Genomic DNA, 25189 nt, shown 5'->3' with positions numbered 1-25189 from the left:
ACTGACTGGTTGCAAATGCTGAATGCTACTTGCCAGGAAGAAAGAAAGCAGAGTTAGAAGGATGGGTGAGCTTTGACATTGAATTTTTCAGAAAAAGCATAGAAGTTAGGGCTACTGACTTGCAAGTGGACTAGTTGGAACTAGATGATCTTTAAGGCTCTTCCAGTCTAAACCACTCCATTATTCTATGATTCTGTGACTGGACAGAAGTCCATGGATGACTAACCATACAAACAACCCAGAAACTGACACTTGAAGAACAGTACTAAACATGTCTCTCCTCTAGCCTTCCCAAAATTAATAGACTTGGTGAAACAGTAAGATCCCTTAGAAATCAGGATGACTAGGGGTACCATATCCAATTAAAAAACCTAATTTTAGTTTCTTCTGTTTGGTGGGGTTCTGCATACATTAAAAAAAAAGGAATGTTCAAATGAATAGCTTGTATGTTAGGCAGCAGGCACCTCTTTGTTTAGTCACCTTGTAAACAGGGCAAAGAAACATAATGGAGGACAGAAACAATGAGTGGATGAGAATATGTAATTCCCATTAGTGGATTTTTTTTTTTTTTACTGTCTTGCAAGTGGAACAACCTAAATTCTAAACTACTGGTGAACAGGAACTTTCCCAAGTTTGTGAGGGCATATAAAGTTTAAATCCAACAGCTCAATGCTTAGTGGCTGGGGCTCATGGATGTTAGGACCAAGCAACTTAAGACTAAGGCAGCAATAGATCCAATTTTTTGCATCACTTCCGGCAGGTTGACAAAGGACAAGACTTCTAGTACTATGGATACTCTTTTCCTACCCACACAGAATATTTATGCACACTAACCAATTAAAACAGTTGTAACCTGCATTGTTTCTGATGCCTTCCTTCACAGCGTATTTCCATAAACTGCTGTTTAACTGAACTGCTAAATCTAGAATACAGTAATATCAGTATCCTAGAAGGGACACAGGAACAAAAGCTTTAGTATTTTCTCTCGTGAAAGTAATAAGCACATAAAATGTATTTCTGTTTAGTGACTGGGCATGCTTGGTTTGATGCAGAAATATTGGTATTGAAACTAAACATGTAGAAACTAACACCAAGTAGTAGATTTCCAAACAAAATGCTGGAGAACAGGTTAGTCCTGTCCTTGTTCAAGGATGGAAAAAGCTTTCAGAAGGTTCACTCTCAGCGGTAAAGCAGCAGCTATTCAACAGAAGCAGGTTTCTGAAGCATCTTAACAACTCTCACTGGTGACTTGTTACATCTTACCACTGGTCCCTGCAGGTCCTGTACCCTGACAGGCAGAATGAAAAGATTCTCTAACGGGGCCACTGCCTGTCAGAAGCCACCAGCTGGCCTGCCAGGGCTTTGCAATTGCAGAGGCCAGCTGACAGTCTGGGTGTTGCTGACCATGCTGAGAAACGTGCCACCCAGCTGCTGTGTGGTCACGTCCATCTGGAGATCTCCAGCCAGACAAATCTCTGGGCCTGTCAGATCTCTTCAGCAAGCCTTGTTATGCAAATTCAATTACTCAAGTGTGCCCTATTACTGCTGGCTAACTGCTCCTAGAACCAATCTCACACTGACAGTCAGCTCACATTTCTCCCCACCAAAAGTACCTCATTTATTCTTGCTCAACTATTCCCTTGTATCATTAAGGCAGAACAGACAGAGTCCATAGTACTGTAACCTCTCTGCAGTGGGTTACTATTTCTTGCGAAGAGCTTAGAGAGAAATTAATTTAAAAACATACAGCATCTAATCAAACATGAGTTAAAGCCGCTCTACCTACATAATTTACCGCTAGAAATGGGAATTATAAAATTTTGATAGAATGATAGATCATCTAACTAGTACCTTAAAATGCAAACAAATAAACATGACACAGAACATTCAAGAAAGCAGAGAATTGCATTTGAGTTATTTGCTTTAACACAGGAGTACAGGTAATGAAAAGCAAGATTTCTCATTTTAACTAGCATGCTGGTGTTTAGATTTGTTCAACTAGCAGGCCTGCTGTAGCAATAACTACCTGGTTCTCTCACGTATTTATTTACTGAATTTAATTTAGATGTAATTCTGAGCTATTGGTAGTTTCCCTTGATGCAGAGATATGAAAGATTTTACTTAGAGAAGTCATTATATAAGCACAAAAATGTAAACCAGGAATGTTTGGTGAAGATTCAGCAACTAATACTTAAGGATCATATTGTTGATTTGTTCAGCATATAAATCAAACATTCTGCTTAAAATACCATTGTGAAATTGCATGCCTTCATTCTGAAAAGTTATTCAAAAGCTGACATAAGAAACATTAGCAGATAAAACACTGTTAGCTAGAACAAACTGGTGCAAGTCTCTACATCTAGCTTTTAAGACAATATATTTTTATTTCTCAAACTGAAATATTTTTAGTGAAGACTAATATTGTAGAGGTTTTCTAAACCAAAGAATGCAACTAGAGTGAGTACAAAGCTACAGCACAGTCCCCCAGCTAGATCAATATTTGGTGTGTTTTATAACTGATTCAGGTCCTAGGCCAGATGAAAACAAATCAAGTCACATCTTACTAACCTATTTCTCTTACCCCTCACAGGAATGAAGTTGCCTTTCTCAGCATTGATTCATATTTTCAACCTCTTTCAAAAGTGAGTTTTGGTAAAGAGAGAAGGAGTGGGGGGAGATTTACTTCAAAAATATATCATTTATCCTCAAAGGTTTCTCTTCCAAAATGACTGCTAAACAAATTTATAAAATACCAGTGTTGGAAGGTTGTGGGGAAAAACTAAGATGCAGTAAGACAATGACTTGATTAATGCCCAGGAATCTAAGCTTTCATGAAGGAAGGTGTGAGTCAAACTTTGGGACAAAGTGGAAAAATGGCACAGCACATCGTGCTGGCAGAACACTTGGCATGAGTGAGAGATGGGAAGAGATATATTCCAGCGAGAGGCATTGTTGTGTTAAATTCTGGAAGAGGAGGAGAGGCGATGCAGACTGAGATCAGAAACCAGGAAAAGGATTCCAGAAACACATTTACAGCAGACTGCAAGCAATAAAGACTTAGGTGAAAGAAAATAGCAAAGAGATAAACAGCATGAGATACAAAGGAGAAATTAAAATGTGCAATTTGCTAAAGCCTGAGATAACTGGGTCACGGACCATGATCATGCCAATACTTTGGGAAGATTCTCAAACAAATCTAAGTGAAACATCTGTAGTATTTAGAACAGACCTAATTTCTTGGAAAAGAAGAACAAAAGTAAATATGGTAGTAGGACTGGAGTGTGAAAGGGAAAATTACTAGTGATGGGAAAGGATACAGATAGCTAAACTGTACAACAGCGAAACTTGTAAGATTGTAAATTGGTGGGAGGAAGGTGGAAAGATTTTTATGTAAAACAGAGCATGTGATAAAGAAAATAAGCTACATGCAAGTACATTATAAAATGGATATTGAAATTCATAACAAAAATGTTACAAACAGGAAAAAGTAATTTTGAAACAGCCTCACATTTATTTTCCAGTTTTTATAAAGGTACACAGATCCAATTAAGCAAGGTAACTTAAGCAAACACTTAAAACCCTTACTGAAGGATCTTAACAAATGGTGTGTATAACCTCAAAGAAGTCAGCAAAATATTCATTCCAAAAATGATTAAATTAATAATCATTCCATTTTTGTTGTTGTTGACTTGGGCAGGGTATATAGGAAAAAAAGCAAAAGAAAACTACACTGAAAACGCATACTATTGATACATCTGGTTTTGATTTAGAAGCATGGCTTTTGAAGGAGCTTTAAGAATCTCACTCCTAATAAAGCCAGAGATATTCTTGTGAATCAACTGAGGATGTGCATGGAATTCACATTTCTCTCCCAGCCTCTCCTTCTTAAGAAGGTGACATAAAAAAAGTATTTTCTAAAAAAATGGAAAGCTTAGGGAAGTCTTGAGAGAATACCAAATTTCAAATGAGTTTCATTCTACTTTCTAGCTACAAAAAACACAGTAACCCTATTCAAGGCTAAATTAGCAGTCTTGGAAATTTCTGTTTCCTTAAAGCAATCCTGAGCTACGCTTTTCAAACAAAATAATATGGACAGTTCTGATGACACCACCCTCAAGCTACTGGTATCTGACAAAACACATCAAGTTTGCCACAAACTGTCTCAAACAATAATGCAATTGCTGTTGTCAGACTCAATCACAACAGACTCAGGCTACTCGTCTCTGTTTATGTGACATTAACATTTATTTATTTATTTATTACAACCCAAGATACAACTATAAAAATGGAAGTTAAAGAAGCAATACTGTCCCAAGTTCCGCTGGCAAAAAAGACAGGAACAGATAATCTAAAGACAGGTATTTCAGTAAAATGGAGACAATCTGTTGTCAGCTTGAGACATACTTTCAAGATGATAGGATTTCACCACTTGGTATTATCCAGGATTGATCCACCCGTACCACATCAACCAGTAATTTCACTTTCTGTATTGCTTAGCTGCAGAATTGCCAGCCAAGCTCCTAATAGTTCTCTTTCTTGCTACGAAAAAGAATATAGTTACTTCTCACCAAGAAAATTAATACAAGTAGACACTGGAGAATTAGTTCCTTTTGTTGATTCTTTTATCCAAACATCTTGATCCCTTCCAGAAGTAAGAAGATGTGCACTGCACAGGCATTTCTACATCAAGCTATAAAAGCATGGTGGTTTCCTTTCAAAAATGCCAAAGAAATTGGAAAGTCTGTTCATGCAATTCTCACAGAAAATTTTATTCCTGTGTTGTTCAGGATTCTGCACTGTTTTGTACCACATTTAAAGCTGACATGGTTCTCATTAAAACTGATTGACCAACTTAGTCTTACCTATACATACACCCAAAAGTTCCAGAGTTAAGAAGAGTCAAGCAGTTCTCTTTTTCAACTTGAAATGCTGAAATACTACATGAGAATAGCATGAAAATGATTTATTCTTAACCTCTATCATTTCCTAGGCGCCTGATGCAGTGATGTATGAAAATGCACATGCCTCCTAAATTTTTATTTAATTGTGTCTAATGAAGCTGTGGGTGTTCTTGGTACATCTACATACTGACTTAATTCTTTAACTTAATCCTAAAAATCTTCTGAGTTAAAAGATAAATCAGTGCATTTATTTAAGAGAGTAATACTCCACTACATTAGAAAAAAAGGGTGTTAGTTTTTAGCTTGTTGCCTTAGCATTTGGTTGAATGTCCCTTTACCATCATACCTCGAGAAAAGCCAAACATGAGGCCAGTGTATTTTCCACTACTACTCACTTTCAGAGATTAATTATTATTATTTTCATCCTTTTACTATTTTTCAAATTCCATTTCAACAGTCTGAAAATCTCCCCATTCTAGCTGCATCCTTGTGAATGCAGTAAAACCAGAATACCATAAAGCTGTGTGCCAAATCATTTACTTCTATACTGGATTTACAATTTAGTATTATTTTTTCAGACCTGATTCTCATAAAGTTTTACATTTATTTATTTTGTAAGCTAATCCATATTAAATAGAAGTTCTCACTAATTAGCATATAAGGATATACAGGGAGTGGGTGGGAAAAAAGGAAATGTCTGAAGTGCATTCAGCTAATTCAAAATCAGGCAGCAATGAGGAATTAATCAAGTGTTTTTTCCTTACTGAGTATCACTTTATATTTATCCACTGAACTGTACTTGACTCCACGTTGCTTAATCACACATCTTGATTTGTTGCCTTACAATTAAATTGAATGTACTTTTGCCATCATATCCCCAAAAAAGCCAATGTATTGTGGTATTTTCTACTCTCAAGTGACCAAAATAATTATTAAGAACCAGTAAAATACATAGCCTTTTTTTTGTCCCAGATAATGAGTTCCCAATCTGGAGATGAAATTGTCAGGGTGGGAAGGAGCTCTTTTCAGCCATTATATTTCTAGATTCATACAGGAGATAATGAAAGGTGCAGAAAAGAAAGAAAAAATAAGATAGCTGTAGTTTTCCTGTTCTGAAAGCAGAAGCAGATCTCAGAGAGATTAAGAGAAGTAAATCACCCATTAGATCAGAAATGGTTCACTTAGGGCTACTGACACTGATTAAAGGGCATTTTAAAGGGTTAAAAAGAGGAACCTTTATGTCCAGCACAGTTGCCAGAAAACATTTGGTCCTCTCCTTTTTGTAATAATTCATTCATCAGATCACTTACTGATGCAAGCCAGGGTTTTTCTGGGCTCACTGGAATATTGTTGAGAGAGAAGAGATCCGTTGCACTGAAGCTGGCTTCTGCATGGTGTTGAGATGCTTTTAAACATCAGCAGTTTGGTATCTGCTGTACCCTTCCCACATTCCCAGAAACCGCCATAATTCTTCTCAGAGACTGTTCTAATAAATGAATTAAGAGTAGACCAAATATATACACAAATAAAAAGAGCAGAGAACAAATGGGCCCAACAAGAAGAGCATATATGCATAGACCTGAAAGCAATTCATTCAGTATTTAATTTGGTGCAAAACTGTAGCCTATCTGCTTTTATAAAATTGTATCCATTTCTATCAAAACACAGCCAAAGGAAGCAGATAAGAAAGAAGGGACACCTGCTTTCCTTGCCTCAGCTCATTATGAGCAGAGTGCTGAATGTTTTCTGTGAAAACCATTTATTTATGTATGTGAGATTAATAATGGAGACTGTAAGGTCATTCTTCAGCAACTTTCAAGTACTCTGAAAACTGAAGTGGTCAAGTCAGAAATATAATCAAGGCAGAAACAGAAGGATGTCTGTGACAAGTGTTCACCTTGTAAAGACACTATGACAAGCAATTTATTCTAAAACAGATGGGAGCCGTTATTTCCATATAGCGAGCTTCCATCCAAGTCACACTAAAATCCACAAATATAGTTAATCTACAAGACTTTATCACATGTGATCCAAGCAAAAGAATAAATAAAAAGCACTTCCCCACATTTGCCAAAACTTCCCAGAATTTGCCAAGAGATGAACTGTAGACTTGAGACTTTGGAAAGCAGAAAAAAAAAAAGGATAGGCAAGGATAAGGCCTAATAGAGGTACCTGTAAAATGGTGGCAGTGGAAAAAATTACGTGGACAGTGCTATTAAGAAAACAATACCAAATTTTACAATGGTTCCCTCCAAAAAACAGACAAATCTCTAATATTAAAAAAAAAAAAAAAAAAAAAAAATCAAAAGCTGCTGGCAGCAAACTTGCAAATAGGAGACTGAGAGGAGGAAAATGCAGTTACATGAGTCCCAGAAGACCCAAGACCCAAGTCACAAACAGGAGATCCAGGGAGACCAAGGAGACAGATTTATACAATAAGAAGTGTTCCTTACATGAGAAAACAGTTTCCCTTGAAACACTTCACTTGAAAAAGGTAAGATGATGCCATTTGGCCACCTGGTCAAGGCAAGGAAGAGTGGCCCAACAGAAGGGTATCATCAAAGAGGTCAAGAGACATGCACAATTAAACCATCAACATGACAGCAATACCACAGATAAGATAACACAGAAGGGAAAAAAGTAAAAAGAATGGTGGATCAGAGAACTCAGTCTTACGGAATGAGAGACAGGAACATTTTAATAATAATTTTCAGTCATTCTAGATAAAGAATGCTTCCTTCTGGCCCCTTGAATGGCTTCTTTTCAATTTGCTTTGCCACACATTACAAGCAGTTTTTCCTTCTTTGCTGCTTCCATCCGCTAGTGAGGTATGGCCTGTTGAATCAGCTTCCAAGCAAAAGGACATCCTACAGCAGGCTTTATAGCCAAAGATTTGGGACAGTACCACACAATGAACTGTGTGCCACGCTCCTCCAATTCTCCCCAAGCCCCTACTGCAACAGGCCCATATGACCAACCATAATGTGTGTCTGATATGGCCCCTTTTGTCCTATCATTCCGTCCTGTTTATCTTGATCAAACCTCTGCTCTAGTTGTATTAGCTGAGGTATCTATTCAGAGTAACAATTGCTCTGGCCAACCCCCCAAAAGATGCACTGAATACCTATCAACTGCAGCAAGTACAGGAGGACAGCAATCATTAAACACTCTCCAGCACTCCTAGCAAGGACAGAGATGGAATCAGAAATGAACATTTTACTAATTATGCATTCCCCCTCATTCTTGACAGCAACATTCTAAATCTGCTTCATACGGAATCCATGACACTCATCTTTAAAGACTGAAAGTTGATTGTGTTGCACTTGGTGATAAGGTAGAGACACTGCTGAAAAATGGAACCCTCAGGAGTGTTTCCATAAACATCTCCCCAGCCAGTAGAGAAGGAAATAGATGAACTTTGGTGAAGTCATCTTAGCTCTTACAATTATACTGTATGCGATACGTAAAGAAGGGTGCTTGAGCTCTGGGTGTTCTGGAAATACTGCTGAACCTTCGGCACTGGACGCTACGTCAGATGGAATGAAGTGAAATATTTCTTAAGATTCATCACCCTAGTGAGCAACAACATTTACCCAAGAAGTACTTCTCCAGCAACATTTTCAAACCCTTAAAGCAAAGTTTTCTTTACTGTCAACTCCAACAGTAATCTCCATATCTATGCATAGCACTTTTATTAACCTGAAGAGGCATATATGTTCCTTCCTGCAGATCTGCTGGGGAGATTATTTCCCATGAGAAAAAACTGCATTGATGTCAGCAAACCAGACGGACACCAATTCTTTTCATCACAAGGAATGAAAAACCATCTCTATTATCTGTACTTTAGATCAGGAGTTGGAGAAGACCCATGAGTTTAATCCTTACCTCTTGACACTCTTATGCATTTCTAGTGAAGATGCAGCACTAATTATTTAAATGAGATGTTAAACATCATTCTTTAAAACTCTCACGTGAATAGTATTTATGATCTGTAGGAAAGCAAATGAAATAGCATCAGAAATATGCAAAGGGAAGCTCAGAATCACATTTTCTTTATATTTATTCTTGACAATCACTCACCTTTCCCAAAGTTAAAAGGAGGTAAACCAGAACCAGTGCTCAAATCAAATACAGCTGACTGAAAATAAATGCCACTAGCAACAAGTATTTATCTGGAGAACTTGCACTCCATGGCATGAGTGCCAAGGAGGAGACAAGTGAAAGGACACTGTCAGAACTACCATATCCTTCAAAATCTCTGGAAGTAGAACATATGCACCCAGTGTGTGAGATGTCTGCCAGATTGCTGGGTTCTGGACCCACTGTAGTAATACACTGCAGACACAAATCAGGCCAGAATTCCCCCGTCACAGAGCACGGGTGGTGGCAAAGAAGGACCATCAGAGCCACAGAAAAAAATCTGCACCACACAGCACCATGCAGGAACTCCAATCAACACCCAAATGTTGTCAAAATTATGTAGTAGTGTGAGACACTGTGAGCAAACATGCCCATTCTTCTCCCAGTAGTACCCCACTACATTAATCCCACTTGACCTAAGGTGATTTCACCAGCTTTACAATTTTTTTCTGGAGATATTCCTAGTTGAGGATACAGCTATCCAAGACACATTTTCTTCCACTCATAAATACAGCCTCTAACAAATATCACCAACCATTGAACAAAAATAGATAAACGTATGCAAATTATTGAAACTGTATGGCAGTTACTGCTTTTCAATCTGGTGAAAAGAAAATAATAGGAAGTCACCAAACCACAATGCATTCTAGCTACAATAGATTGTGTGTATTTATACAAATAAAAATAATCCCTTATAAACTAAGTAAGGTTCAAATAAAGACATTTATTGTACTTGCTGCTTGCTTTAAAAGCAAAGTAGAAGCAGCTCAGTTACATACAGAAGAGTTTAATAAATGAAATTTACAATTTAGGCCTAAGGATTTACAGCTCTTATGCCTCCTGTATTGCTCACAGACAGAAAAGGGCTTGACTATCTGACCTGTAGCAAAATACATTGGTAGTGACTGGAATGATAACACATCCACGTGTGCTGCAGATAGCATTCCTGCTATGCAGTTTCCAAAACAGGTTCTTAATATCGTCTTGCTCTAGTTCAGTCAGCAATTAACAGAAACTAATTTCTGAGACCCTACTAGAAGTGCTAACACAGCACTTTTCTAAAGTAGTATTTTTATTCAACTTTCATTGTCAGTTCATGTGTCAGTTCATGAAAAAAGTTATATCTTTTCATGAAATTCACCCATTCCTAGAATACCTTAAGGTCACATGCTCAATATCAATAACTTACTTGCATTCCAGCAGACCTCCAGGCCAATGATTTCATTTTATCTGCCCATTTAGTATCTTCTAACACTGAAAAGCATCTTCAACAGAAGTTATTTTGCTTTTCCACATGATATTGGCAGGATGTCAAAGACACTTCTTTTCAAAATCATTTATAATGAAAAGCACTGCAGAATAACACAATTTGATGCAATTACATTTGCTGCCAAGAAGCAAAAAACAAAAATGCAGCAAACTAAATTTCTAGGGAGAGATAACAGAGCATATTTCTTAATATCTTCATGTTAAGAGGGTTACTGAAGTATCCCTCAACACATGTAAAAATGTGGTCACAGTGCCATAAATTCAGAATGTGGGAAGTGTTGGTACTAATTACTGGTATGGAACCTTGACATTAGACATTGCAAAAGCTGATCATCAACTAGACTAGCTCTTTGACAGCAAAGAGATAATTACTAGGTTTCCACTACTAAGGAATTCCCAGGACTTATTAATGCTAGCATGCAAAAAAACCTGATCGAAGATTAGAAGCTTTTTTCCTTGTAATAAAATGACCCAGCTCTAAGAAAAAGATTACACATGGTCAGGCCATGAAAGATCCATGTAACAAATGCTTTGTCATGGGTTTGCTATAGATGTTCTGATCATATAATCACTTTCTACTTTCAGAGGAAGGTGAGGAAGTGATTGACTAAATACGCTAACAGTTCACTGCAGGCTGCCAGAGTCAGAAAAATAATTATACTGCCTATTTACTTTTCTCTGGCTTTGGCACTATCTAGCCAAAAAGAAAGACCACCATATTTGTGACTGAATTCATGCACTGAGAAGCAGATGATCGAAGAAATTACAGGATCAGGTATCAATTTGTCCCAATTCTGGATCCAAAACACAATCTGACAATCTTAGGTCTAGCTACATATATCTTTGGATCACTGGCAATGTTCCATATTTGAAGACTAATTCTGAGACTCTCTGAACGGTTATGTTAAAAATTCCAACAACATGTCTGGAGTATAGTGTTTATGAAACAAGACACAGAATTTTCATATCTGTCACACTTCAAAAATATCAGGACTGAATAAAAAAGTGTATTTGCAGAGTTTTCATTCTTCTTCTCCCAAGAATTCTGAGATGTAACTGTGGCATCTGTATCTGACCTCTGCATGCTGGCTACGAAACCTCTTCACTGGGAACAGAGTTTGTCACTGAAGCTGGTTAACCAGGCAAGGGTGGTGAAATCTCCATCCTTGAAGGTTTTCAAGACTTGGCATAAGAAAACCACAGCCGACATCATCCAATCTTGACAACAGTACCTCTTCAAGGGGGAAGCTGGACTAGAGGACCTCCAGACATCCCTATAAACCAGAGATTCTCAGAAAGTGAACAGTATGCTGCTATTTCCTTCCTGATGAGTGACAGAAACATCCCCTTAAACAGACCAGATTTCAGAACAGCCTTGGCATGCAAGAAGCAGTCTAGGATATGCCAATGAATAGTGCTTTCCACATTTTCTAGTTTTGTGCTATGCTTTCTAAGGTTGTTTGTGCCCATGGCTAAGCCCTGAGGTGATCATATTCTTATCCAACAGGTCTGTAGTACTTCTATTAGCCAAAGCAAGTTTAACATTAACAAAGCTATTCCTTTATGGCATAATAGACCCATTGAGACAAACTCCTCCCAGAAAAAAAACAAGATGCAAAAACTTCCCATTCTTCATTTGGTGAGAGACATGAATCCTTGGCACTTGGAGATCATCAGCAGAGAGCTCTCCACATGCATAGAGCTCCCTCTCTCCCCTGTGATTGCCTTCCTGGTTCCAGTTAGTAACCCTGGATCATCTTGCCTACACATGGAAGAAACTTCAGGATTTGGGTTTTTTCGGCAGTCCAGAGTCCAGCAGTGTCACACTCTTCCCCCAGTACTCATCACAGTATTTTCTACTTAGATATTCTTCTTCAGAGCACACCTCTCTAGAAGAGCTGCATGCTTCAGAGACTACATGAAGAAAACCATGGGACGCAAAGCAGCATCTTCAGCACGCTGCTCTCACTTCAAGAAAAAATTTCCCCCATAAAACCTGAGTATCGTTTTCTCCTCAAGAAATTTGATGAGAAAGTTTTAGGCTAAGCTAAGCTTTCTAGGACAGTCCTATTTACTGCCCCCCCTTTTGACTTCCTGCCTTCAGAGAATGTTCTTCCTCCAGAACCACCTCCAACACCTTACTTGCCTATTCTGTTTGACTGGGAAGCACATACCTTTCCATCCTCATTCTTTTTCACCATACACATCCATGGCCCCAGACATTCAAATTGGGCTGTCAGAAGAAAACCACACTGTTCAGTACCTCAATGTCATTCAGCATTTACAGCTCTATCCAAGGTGTGGATGGGAAGGAAGTAGAAGATAGCAACTGCACGAAAGTACTCGTCAATCCTACTCTTTGGTACTCCTCCTGTAGATTGCTCCTACTCTATTGGCCTTCAAAGAATAGAGGTAACTTTCATAATACAGCACACGTGTATGTCACTCAAAAATAAAGTTAACAGACAAACATAGCCACATTTTACAGTGAGGTGAGACAGCCTAGAAAAACATAAGGAAGATTGTTAAATATTAAATAATATTTATATAAATATTAAATAATTCCGTGGCAATGTGATTTCATCGAATGTGTGAGATGCAAATGATAATTTTTCTTCAAAACCATTAAAAACAAGTTTCCTACAGTCTAGCAATACAGATAAAAATCTGTTTTTAAGCTAAAAATAAATTATTTTTTTATCCAAAATGTTGCAAAACCTGACACTACTAAAACCCATGAAGTGTTTATACTGTATTTAAAACACAATCACCCTCATTCAACACACTTTGTGGAAAAGACAAAGAATGCCAGTTTTGCAAAAAACTGGTGACAAGTATCTTTTCCACTGTCCTATCCTATTAATCTGAGTTTCCTCTAATAATATACATTTTAAATATAACAGAAGCATTATTAATATATAAATAATTTCAAAGTTGTCTCAGTCTTCTGAGACCTTGTAGTGCTTCAGCTTTTAACCATTAAATGATTTTACACAGATACAAAATTTGAGATCACAAAGTCGTTACTGAGAAACTGAAAATCTATTAATTCTCTTTTCTATAAAATTTTTATAGTAGCAACAAAAATTATTTCACTACAGAATCATTAATGCAATAGAAATAATTCAGCAGGAACGTAAGGTGTATGCTACTACAATTATTGCCATTTTACAGCTTCAATACGTATTTGTGTTGAAGGTTGAATGCAGTAAACATATGAGCGAATATCTTATTACCCAATAACACACACAGTCAGCTACCTCACTGGCATTATAAAATGGTTATTTTAGGTTCTTGTTGTTGTAAGGAAATTTTACACATTTTGTTGTTCATTTTATTGGGTCATTTCTGACATGTAAGGTAGGGCACTGTAAGATAAGAGAAAAGAACACAGATATAAATGTGCACACACACGCTATTTAGCATGTCCTATCTACTAGCCCCTGAAAAGTATATAGTCCATAGGTGAGAACTTTAAACAGTTTATGTACACTATTACTTCCTTTAAACACTATTTCTGAAGTCATTTAAAAAGTCAAAGTAGGAACAAGCGATGATGTATTTAAAATTTCATGACTGAGTGTTTTCAGCTTACTGGTTGTCACCTTATTTAACAGGTGTTTTATTTTTGAGAAAACAACAAAAAAACCAAACTCAAAGCATTTTTATCAGCCACAATGTTCACAACCAGCAGAGAACAGAAATGCATGCTCTTCCAGGATGTCTATTATTCCTCCATTAGAGAAAATCCCTCACCTGTTGCTCTAACTAGTTGGGTTTTTTTCAGTTTTTTTAATTGAGCAATAATCTGAAACAGACAACAAAACACACATGTAAAAGATCTTGTCTTATACCTTCCCTTTTTTCCTTCTTGTCCCATGAGGTGGGCCACAAGAAGATCATGAAAGCATTAGGATTTTCTATTCCCATTCCTCTTGTATACTCCAATAGCAGTGTCTCCCTCACTCTTCAACGATGCAACCATTTGTTTCACAAATGCTGCAGCCTACACCCCACTCCCCCAAAGAAGAGCTTTTCTTATTAGTTACTCAGTGTCCAGGCAAGGAGAAGTTCTGCAATCTTGTCACACCTCATCTGGTCAGACACAGCCCTGAGCAAAGGTACAGGTATAAAAACAGCACAAATGAGTAACAGGACTGACCTCTGAGAAGTCCTTACACTTCCTGAAGACACTGCTCTTACCTATTCTCAGTCCTGCTTCATTATACTTCTCAATCTCCTTATTTAATTTACATCCAAGTTTTGAAATGGTAATTCTCTAATCCCAGAAAATGCTAAATATAGTGGTCCAAGGCATGTACTTTAAACTTGAGGATGTTTTCTAAAGAAGCAGCTTAAATTTCTTCCCCTATATTTACTTCCAAGCAGGTATGAGCTGGAGTATAAACCAGAGGTTAGAAGCTTCATGTGTTTATCATTAGTGTGGTATCTTTATCTCGCCACTAACTAGAGGGGTTTTGTTTGTTTGTTTTTATGAAATGAAATTTTGTTTTTATTTTAGTAGTACAACCAATACATCTGCTACAAATCTGAGAATTTTTTTGGCACACACAGACATTTTTCCTCCTTATGAAAAGGTCTTTCTGTACCTTTTGAAACTGAGTGTAGGGTGAAAATAAAGTATTACTAGGAACACATGCACATCCTTTCTACATGTGTAGACGTATCTTAAAAACCTCAAAATTTTGATGATAAAGCAGCCAAACATTTTTCAAATTTTCTAAAGACCATATGCTACATGTTTAACCATTTCAATTTTTACTGACTGAAGCTAAAGCTGTTCACAAACAGAAAGATGAAAAAAAATAGAAGGGTCTATGTAGGAAATAACTCTTATAAAGTTTAAAGCAGTAAGAACACAAATACTATAAAATCTGGACACTCTAAAACGATAGTAGTTGTAAGTGATTATAGTAATTGAACGCTCCCATTATATGCTTGCATTGAATTTGCTACTTTGAAAAGTAAGTTTCTCAAACTGTTTTAAAAACAGGTAAAGTAATACACAACATTGCCAAGGTTTTGATGCACTAGGTATACACAGACACACATTACTTAGGTCAAATGAAAAGCCTAAGAGAATTTCTGTTTTCTGAAGTCATTAAAAGACATTTTATTACTTTGTTCTTATCCTTTCTTCTTCCATTTGCCCAATTTTTATCTAGCTTCCTCAAGAGATGCATTGAATCTTAAATGGATACCAATTCATCTACATGTTTTTTCCTTTGTCCAGACATTCTTGTTTTTAATTTCTGTGCTGTGAATCCTAGAGCAGCTCTCAGCAGAAGTGGTGTCACACTGAACTGAACCATAGACAGGGAATCAAAGCTCTGTTATGGCGAAACAGGTCTAAAGGCAAATGGCTTTAACTTACAGAGATTCTTTCCTCAGCAACCATTATTTTTAATGAGGCCAGTTTACTTTAGGAATCTTGGCAAAAACCAGTCATTTACTCTAGTCCTAGAGCAATGACTGTGAACTGGGCAAATACAAAGATTACATGCGATGTAAAATCTGCATGTGCATATCATTACACAAAAACCCATGACGTGCTGGGAAAGGGGCCTGTCAAGCTATAGTGTTTGTTAATGAAAATAACAGTTTTATTCCAAACCAGACTACTGTATCAGATTTGATAGAACAAGTGTTAACTAAACATCATGCTTAAAAGCTTTGATGAGAAAATCTAACACGTTAAAGTAAGAAACAGTTCAAGGACAGCAGGAGGCAATTCCAGAACACAGGCGCAATCTATAAAGGCAAACTACCACAGCTTTTTGATGTTAAGTAAGTAGCAATATCAGTATACAACAAAGCTTAGAGGCAGACTGTTGTATCAAGTTTAAAAGTTTAATATCCAGGGTCAAAAGCCTCAATTACCTATTCTACTACATTTCTTAGTGAAGAAATCAGAGTTAAAGTATGATTTACTGAAAGCATTACCTAAATTACCACATAGGATTTTTCTTGTTCCCTTACTGTCTGAATATTCTAGTATCACAGTTATGCTGTGTCTCAGATACTCAAACTACAGCAAAACATGTATGTTGGATTTCGACGAGGTGGGAGGTCAGAGACACTTACTTTGAAAACATATACATTCCTCAAAATAGATTATGCCCATTTAATGGCCTAAGAAAAAGGGCACCAGCTCAAGAGGAGTGGCACTTAGTAAAACTGTGGATAAATTACTGCATTAGCACTTTACATTCCTACCTTTCAGGAAAAAGCATAAAACTACATATTCAAAAAATACAAATCTGGGGGGGAATCCCCTTTAATCAAACTAGAGATTTATTAAGGTTTTGACAATGTCGTTGTATTAAATTTGCCAAACAGGCTACATGATACATGTTAATAGCTATTTAATAAGTTATTTAATTGGTGAAATATGACTTTTAAGTTATTTTTCATGTGCTTTCTTTTGTCCATTTATAAGAGAATGGAGGACATGACTAAATGGGTAATATGGAGGAAGGAATCTTTTTAAGGCAAAAGAAGGAAAAAAAAAAACCACCCAAACCCAACTTCATAACTGTACTTTTCCATCTCTATCTGAAATACAACAAGATATCTTTGCACTGGATACAGAAAACCACATGGATTATTCTATGTGTTTTTCTATGCCTGTCCATGCACAGCTTTTCAGAAATTATTGTGATCTTCACTGTAGATGAATTTAAGATAATTCATTAAATAGGAACATAAATCTATTGCTACCACATTACCAAAGCAAAAAGATGTTTTGCTGGTACCTTGACATGACATCTTTAACACTTTTAGCATTGCAAAAAAAAAAATTTCTAGAATCAAATCAGTCTGGCTTTTAGGAATATTAAACATCATGATAAGATATTCTAAATTAAACCCTAATAGTTATCACATATTAATGGGGTGAAGGGAGGAAATGCCTTCCATACAAATATTTATAAATGATAAATTGCCAATTTTGAGCACGCTGGGCTGCAATGCCACCTGGTGGCTTAGAAAAAATAACAGGATGCAGTTTGAACAGTGCTTAACAGCTTGGAAAATATGCAATATTCTATAAAAATGCCAAACATGGCAACAATGTTTAAGTTAATCATTTGCTTTTCTTAGCTAACAAGTCTTTTTTTCATTCTGTTGCTCCCAGTGCACAGTATTTTAAGTTTAAAGTTCGCATGTTGAGATCCAACTTCAACTGAAATTTTACAATTGATTTCAGTTGTGAGTTGAACTTGCCGATGAGTCTATTACACCATAAAAGGTTGCACACATACACACAGGGTCTAATTCACACAATAAATGCCTAAAGTTGAATTTTTCCCTACTTGGGGAAAAATCAAATACAGCAGAAGTCTAGAAGAAGGGTTACTGAAATGCTTTGTAAAATTACACTGTATAATTAATTCCATAGTAAGAACGTTTTTATGGTGTGTGTTGGTGACCTTTTATTACCATCAAGTTCACAATGCTGGTGGGCTGCCTTTTAATCCCTCCGCAGACAAAGGCCCTAAATAAACACAGATCCCTTCCTGGGAAAAAGTCCTCTCTGGTTAAATGGTAAGGAAATGAGTAAATCATTAGTAATCTTTAAAGCCAAAGCTATAAACTCAAGTTACCTTAAGTTAAAATGAAAGTGTCCTGCAAGAGTTTCAAAGTTCTGTCACAGATAGAAATCTCCAGCTCTTGACTCCAGACTAGGCGCCAGCTGATAAACAAACAATTTAAGTCAAGAGCTGGAGAATTCCCAGCTTTTTCATTTAATGGCTTTGGCCAAGAGTATTTATTGCCTCCAGTTTTATTCTCACTTAGCTCTAAGAGGAAATTTAAACTCATCATTATCTTAAAGTCCCATATGGGCCACAGTCAGCTCACCTGATAGAGCTCCTTTTACTCTGCCTAAGTTCTACTCCCCACTAGAAGTGATGTAATAGTGTAAACTAATTAAATGTAGTTTTAGGCTGACTTTTTAATAGGCTAAATAAATTTTGTTCAATATGGTTTATATTCCCACTTGGGGCAGTAACGATTCCAAAAAGTTTAACTTTACAGTTTCCAGTCTAAACTACTAGTAGTTTACTCCATAAAGGACAATTGAAACAAACAAACAAACAGTCTTCAGAACAAGGGCAGCCAACTGTTAAAAGCAACTGCGTTGAAAATTCTTCGCTATAAATTGATCCACTGGCACCAGAATGTACACAGAATTGTGAAAATGCAGACTGCGTGACAGTTCCGATATTTCAAACAAAACATTTCAGGAATGCAAGGACATACATGTAATTAAAATTTGAAGTTTAGTACTTGTTCAGTTTTCGGAACGAAAATAAACAAAGCTATGGAGCTGGAAATTAAGTATCAACCAAGCATCCCTGGATAAGTCAAGATGTTGAATGTGGTAAGTCCAGCATGGAAATATTTCATTCTAACTCAACAGGAAGGTATCATCATCTTGTGCTCAGATGCCAGCTTCCTCATTCTTTTCTAAACATGTATACTAGTGGAAGTTAGACTACTTTAATACATATTCTAATGCTTATTTCACCTCAGAGATTTTTAAGTCCATCGTGATTTAGATTTAGCAGTTTCCACCTTGTGCCAGGCAACTCCTTCTATTAAAGCTTATTTGTCCTATATATCAGAAACTTCTAAATAAATTCCACATATGTCAGAGATGGAGAGAACTGTGCTTAGCAAGAAGTCTGACTACCATTCCTAAAGAGTTAATAGAACTCAAACTTGAAACCAGGATGTTGTATTCCCCTCCCACCCGGCCGCCTCCCCACAAAATACTTTCCTAACCTGACTTGGCTGAAAAAGCCAATTAATTGTTGCAGTGTCTGCCAAGACTTCTTATTTCTTTAAAAATGTGGATAGTGTTTGAGACAGCTGGCTATTCCAAACCTAGGTAACACCCCTAAATGTGGAAAGAATGAGGGAACATGAAATATGATTAGTATTTTAAATGGATTTCTAATGAAACAGACAGAGCTATCTTAAACCTACTGTATTTCCAGCGTATATTATTTAAAAAGAGGAACACCATGTCTTAGACTTCTCTGTTACTCCACTGAGTATATGGAAGCAGATTAGAGCAAAGTCCGTTAAAACACGTGGAACTAGTTCTGTCTTTGTCAGGAACTGATAGTACAGACACCGTGATGTCATACAAGATACACACACATCAAGCAGCCCAGTGACAGACCAGGACCCTTCTGAGCCTAAGCCATTACAATCCCTACAGAAATTAGTCATTTTAGGTCAACTTAAAGTCATGGCAAAGCAGAGAAAAGAAAACTTTTTAACAAACTTTATGCCAAGTATCAGGCCTAGTATTAAATGAAGAATGGTAATTAGATCCTGGGAAAAATTTCAGAAGTTTTCACAAATATATGAAAATTAAAACACAAAAAAGAAAACCAGAAGCTGTTTTTTTAGGGAGCATGTTTACAACTTTCTGGCCATTTTTTAGTTTGTTTACTTTTGTCTATTTTTTAAGGAAAAGAAAAATGTGAAAGCCCATGTGCAACACTACAAATAGGGCCTTAATGGATGAACTGTGACTTTTACAGCTTTTTTTTTCCCTCCCAAAGCTTAACTTCCATGCAGCTTACTTAAATCCATAAAACCTATGGAGGTCTAGCATTACTGTAAGTACATATCGTGACAATTAAATTCCTTGACTTCCCTAAGAAGTATCTGACTGGGGAGATGACGCAATGATAACGCACAAATTAGCTCCTGCGTTCTAAGGTATTCAAGAGGTATTGCCCTCCAAAAACACATTAGCTTCGGAAGTTCAGATCCAATTGAAGCAAGAGACAGAGGTGACCAAGCGCAGGTAGTTACCTTCTTAGTAAAAGCTGTTGGTACGGGGGCATATTCCAGTAACTCTTGACAAAGTTGCAAAGTTTCAGTGGTTTCAATAACCTACACCAGGCATTTGGCAAATTAAAACTCTTTGCTAAAGCCTTGCATCAATAAAAGAAACAACCACTCCTTTGAAACTGCAATCCACGCCATGTACTTTCAGAAAAGTACCTTTCAGATACTAAACCTTCTTCAATTCTCCTTTCCCACAAAATACTGTATATTTTGTCTTTGGAAATCCAAAGCAACACCTTGAATTTAGAAAATGTGTCGTATTTTATCACCAGTGTGGATGCTGATAGAGAATAAAGTGTAAGAAATTCAAGAATGCTCACTCCCAGCTGTGGCTTCATGAGCAACAGCAATATTCCTACTAGAGTGATGAAGGGAGAAGAAAAACGGACATCATTTCTGCTTTAATTAGAAGGTTAGGAAATGAGGGACACAATTTAAAGTGAGTCAGCCATCGCTGTGCTGAAGGTAGAGACATAAAGCAGTAATGATATGTAACAACTTGTGAAGCTTAAATACTTACTTCTGTTTCAAGGTCGTGTTTGCAGATGTGCTTTGAAAATAACCATAAAATATTTTAACTCAATACTATCCCATTTCCAAGTCTGGAGTATAAGTCATTGTACTAAGTTATATTTCAACAGGGTTTAAATAATATAGTCAACAAGGTTAGCTGCTGGAAATAGCAAACAATAAAACCTTGAACTTAGGTGACACCAAATAAAAAAATCCCGTACGTTTAGTTGGGGATGAAGGAAATTGCCAAACAAATGAAAGTATTAGCTTATAGCTGCATGAAAAGTCCAGTCAAGCTGCGACCAGGATGTCGGCTCTACACAGCGCTTCGCAGCCTTGGAGTTTGAAAGACAACAGCCCAGTAGTGTAAGACAGAGAGATTACACCACGGACACTTAACAGACACATAGGACACATCTCTTCAACTTGCACTAAATTCCCATTCAATTGGACAGACTTAAGATGTCTAAGTGTTATGTGCTTTATAGATGTGTTCTACTACGGTATTTCTAATGATTTTCTTTGTCTTAACTGCACATCGCTTATACTTCTTGATCCTTAGCAATAAAGGGGTGCCAGGGAAAACATTGAAATATGTTTTGATAGTGATCAACTAATCACATGTCTTGTGACATGTGCTGTTTACTTAAGCTTGTTTCCAGGTTCCAAAGCTGAAAATAGCAGGTTAAAATAGATACTGAACTATTAGTCTTCAGTGCTTTTAAATGTTAATACAAACAAACTAAAAACTGACCAATAAAATCCATAAAACGAGTTGACCCTAAAACATTTTAAATTTGGAATGTCTGACCTATGAATTCAATAACCTTTGTAACTAGACAGAGGAAAGCAAGATGGAGAAGACTTTCAAATACTTCAATGGGATCTAATGTTTTAGGGTGCAAAAAGCTGTTTGTATCTGCTGCCAAAATCAATTACACTCATGCTTCCCTTTTACCTTTTGCTAATAAAACAGAAGACAAACTATAACAAAGCACTTTCATTACTTGTCTGTCCAAACAGTAATCTGTATGTATTACCTGAAATAAAAAGATCCCAAAAGGACAAGTATACAAGAAGCTGCCAAATCACATGTTCTCTTCCTACTCTGTTTTCCATTGACTAGCTTTTTCTTGTAATTCAATAGCAAAGGAAAAAAAACCAACAAACACTATTGTACTTTACTGCTTCTTGTGTAATGTGGTGAAAGAACTGACTCAGAAACTTGTTTTCTATTTTCAGCTGTATTATTTGGTCTAATAAAAGTTTCTACCTCTCTGTACACCATTTCCTTTCTTTGTACTAAGTCACTATGCAAAAGAACAGTGGTACTTCGTTACTATGATTAGTACTGAAACATTATGGATACCTATTAGTCGTGTGGCAAGAATTTAATTAGCATAATAATAAAGTACTATGGCAAGAATTTCTGACTAAAAACAGTGTTGAAATCTTCTGTGGTTCAGTGCTCAGGAGCAAGGGAAAACGGCAGCTCTGAGACTTCTGAGACTTCTCTCAGGCTCTGAGCATTACTGCACCCAAGTAGTAATTTACACACATCCCACAAGAAATGGCAGAGCCATAGGAAATGCCACTCTTAACCACATAGGGTTGCATCTGACTGACAACTACACTCAGCCCGTCTTTTTCCAATTAAGCTCCATCTGCTTCCTTTGGTTGGACTGGTTGGCCTAAGGCCTCTCAACAGGACACCCATTGTATATTACTTCATCCACTTCCCCAAAAAAGCTTCCTCTACCAGAAGCCTGGGGATGCTTCCTCAAAGCATGTCATTGGGCAGAGACAGGCGAGATGGGTGGGGGAATGACTGGGAGTGGATGTGCTGCATGTGAGCATTGGCAGAAACCTGAAAAAGCATGGGCTTAGTAACTCCAACACATCCAAGGAAGGTTTAAGCCTCCACAAAATAAAATAAAAAGCACCATTTTTCTTTCATTATATAGTCTGACCAAAAAGCTTCTGAAACCAAAATTAAATAGTGTGTTCCTTTCCACTCCCCAACATACACACTCTAAAATAAATAATGGCCAAACTAATTTAAATGAAATTCTGTAGAAGAATTTGTGCTTGGATGAAAATGGCACATTCGAGCCTGAAGCAAAAGTAAAACCGCCAAGTTATAAACCTCTCAAAGGAAGGTTTATAATGGAAATGCCAACAGACCCTTAACTATAGTGGAACTGTTAGGTGCCAACATATAAATAATTCTAGTTTTTGCGGTCACTTACGATAAATTAGATACAGTGCAAGTAGAAACAGTAGGGTTCTGATTCGGTAAACAGTAACAGCCAAGAGTGCATGTTTGGATTTTTACACAAGTATAGCATAGATTTGATGCTGGCTCTGAAATGGAGTCTATAAGGACATTTGGACTTTTTAAAACAGTAAGCAAGCCATATTCTGAATTCTTGAGGGCTTGTAAAATAAAAACCTCCTTAACAAGCTTTGCTGCCTACTGTTTCAATCTCCTAAGATTCCTTTACCCCAGTAACCAAAAAAAATGCTCCATTCAAGATTGGTGTAATTGTCTACTAAAGAAAACATACTAAGTGCACATAGTCACATTTAGTGTTAAGAATTGCTAAGCATATTAACACAGAGGGAAAAAATGTACCAGCGACCAAACAGTAACAGATTAACCAATATCTTCTTTAACAGACACGCCAATTGTTGCACTACTAATAGTAATGTTTTTCTATAGTCCAGCTTGTTCTGGAACTGAAATGATGCATTTAGGTGATCAAGTATGTTCATTTTGGTCCTGGAAGGAATTTATTGCACTGTTTGACAGCAGTTAGGTTCCATGCCTTAACACAATTTGTTGAGGCAGTGAGGGACGCTATTAGGGCTCTCTGCAGGAACTTCCACCTTGGATGGGGTGGGAGCCCTCTGAGGCAGCCAAGATTCAGGCTGAAGCTGTTAGGAGGATGCTCTATCTCAGGAAACTCTCCTGCTTGCCAAATTCACATCAGTTTCTCATTTAGTGCTTCCGCTACAAAACCCTACCACTGCCCCAGCATCAGTCCTAACTCCCCACTAATATAAATCCTAAGATGAGCATCGGCAGAAAGAGGAAAGTTAGACACACTCCTAGTTTAACTATATAGGGCTCTACCATGACGTTTCACATGCTGATAACATACTGAAAATTCCTTTCTCCAGCTGTCCTTCAACTTTTAAAAGAGGAAGGAAATCGCTGTTCTTCCTGCACATGTGACATAAAATGCCTTATTCAAGACAAAAAGCATCTAGCTGCTACCAAATATTGTTTTCAGACTACTAGCAATTGTAGCAATTGTGGAAGTAGTTTAATCAGAAAACTGAACCTCAGAACTCAACCAAGTTGGAACAGCTAACTATGTATAGTCATGTCACTACAGATTACCTCCATGTTAGTTTCATACCGAAATCCACAATTTTAAGAAAACCCAAGAAATCTAACACAAATGAACCACAAGTAATATACTCCTCAGCCAAAGCTAAAAGTCAACATGACTTTCCCTGTATTTCCTGTGGCAAACACACTAAGAGCCACAAGCCACACATTCCCACCATACATTCTCAGAAAATGGATTGAAAACGAATGCCAAATGCACATTTCTGACTGTGTATGGCTAAACAATATGGTAACTGAGTAACTAGCATCTTACACAGTTTGCAGCAACTCATTAAATAAAGCAAATGGATAATAATTACATGTCAGATGAGTATTCCTGTCAACTTGCTAAAGTTCACATTAAAAAAAAAAAAACTTACTCCATTAGTTTGCCAGCACACAACTTACCAGGATACTATCAAATCACTATCCCGATCTAAAACATGTAAAGAGTTTAATAAAGGATTCCACAGTGTTTCACACTGCTCCCCCCATTTTAGCACAAATAATTTAACATTCTTCCACAACACAGAATAATTAAAGCACAACTGCTTATAGAGCCAGGAAAAGAAACTGAAGGTATGGCATCAGGGCAACATTTCCACGCATTACTCTGCTTCCATCAAGCCATCTCCTAATTTTTTCTTACAAACAGATACAGGTAAAAGCTGTGTAAGGTTTAGGAAATTCCACACAATGTGTCTCAGCAAAACTAATGAATTAAAATAAGAACTAAATTTTAAGGGTTAAAATTACAGGTCAAATACAGGGCAGTAAATAATTTTTTTCCCCACTTCAGGTCCTATGTTGTGCTTGGCATGAGGAAAACTGTAGTTAAAAACTGTTTCTTCAGCTCTGGAACTGCAAGACTCTCCTCTGTCCTCCGCTTTTCAGTAGACTGAAGTGGTGAGCCAACAGGACTAAATACTGATGGACAAACTGAAAAGTGAACATTCAAATAGTTTGTATGCTGACAGCTGGATTCTAAATGCTTATTAAGGGTATAAGGCAATGCTCTTTCTCTTACTGTTTTATTTCATGATACAAACCAAGTTTTTGTAAAATGTGGTTGGAGGAA

General features: G+C 37.0%; 1 protein-coding gene across 3 annotated transcripts in view; it reads right to left on the bottom strand.

Annotated features, from left to right (window-relative positions):
* The window catches only part of HIBADH (3-hydroxyisobutyrate dehydrogenase), an 84723-nt gene that overhangs the window by 36310 nt on the left and 23224 nt on the right, over positions 1-25189 (bottom strand). The gene's annotated exons all lie outside the window — the stretch shown is intronic.

This window comes from Hirundo rustica, chromosome 1 (assembly GCF_015227805.2).
Source record: "Hirundo rustica isolate bHirRus1 chromosome 1, bHirRus1.pri.v3, whole genome shotgun sequence".
Lineage (NCBI taxonomy): Eukaryota > Metazoa > Chordata > Aves > Passeriformes > Hirundinidae > Hirundo > Hirundo rustica.
Note: the sequence above shows the minus strand (reverse complement) of the source record. Positions and strands in the feature narration are given on the sequence as shown.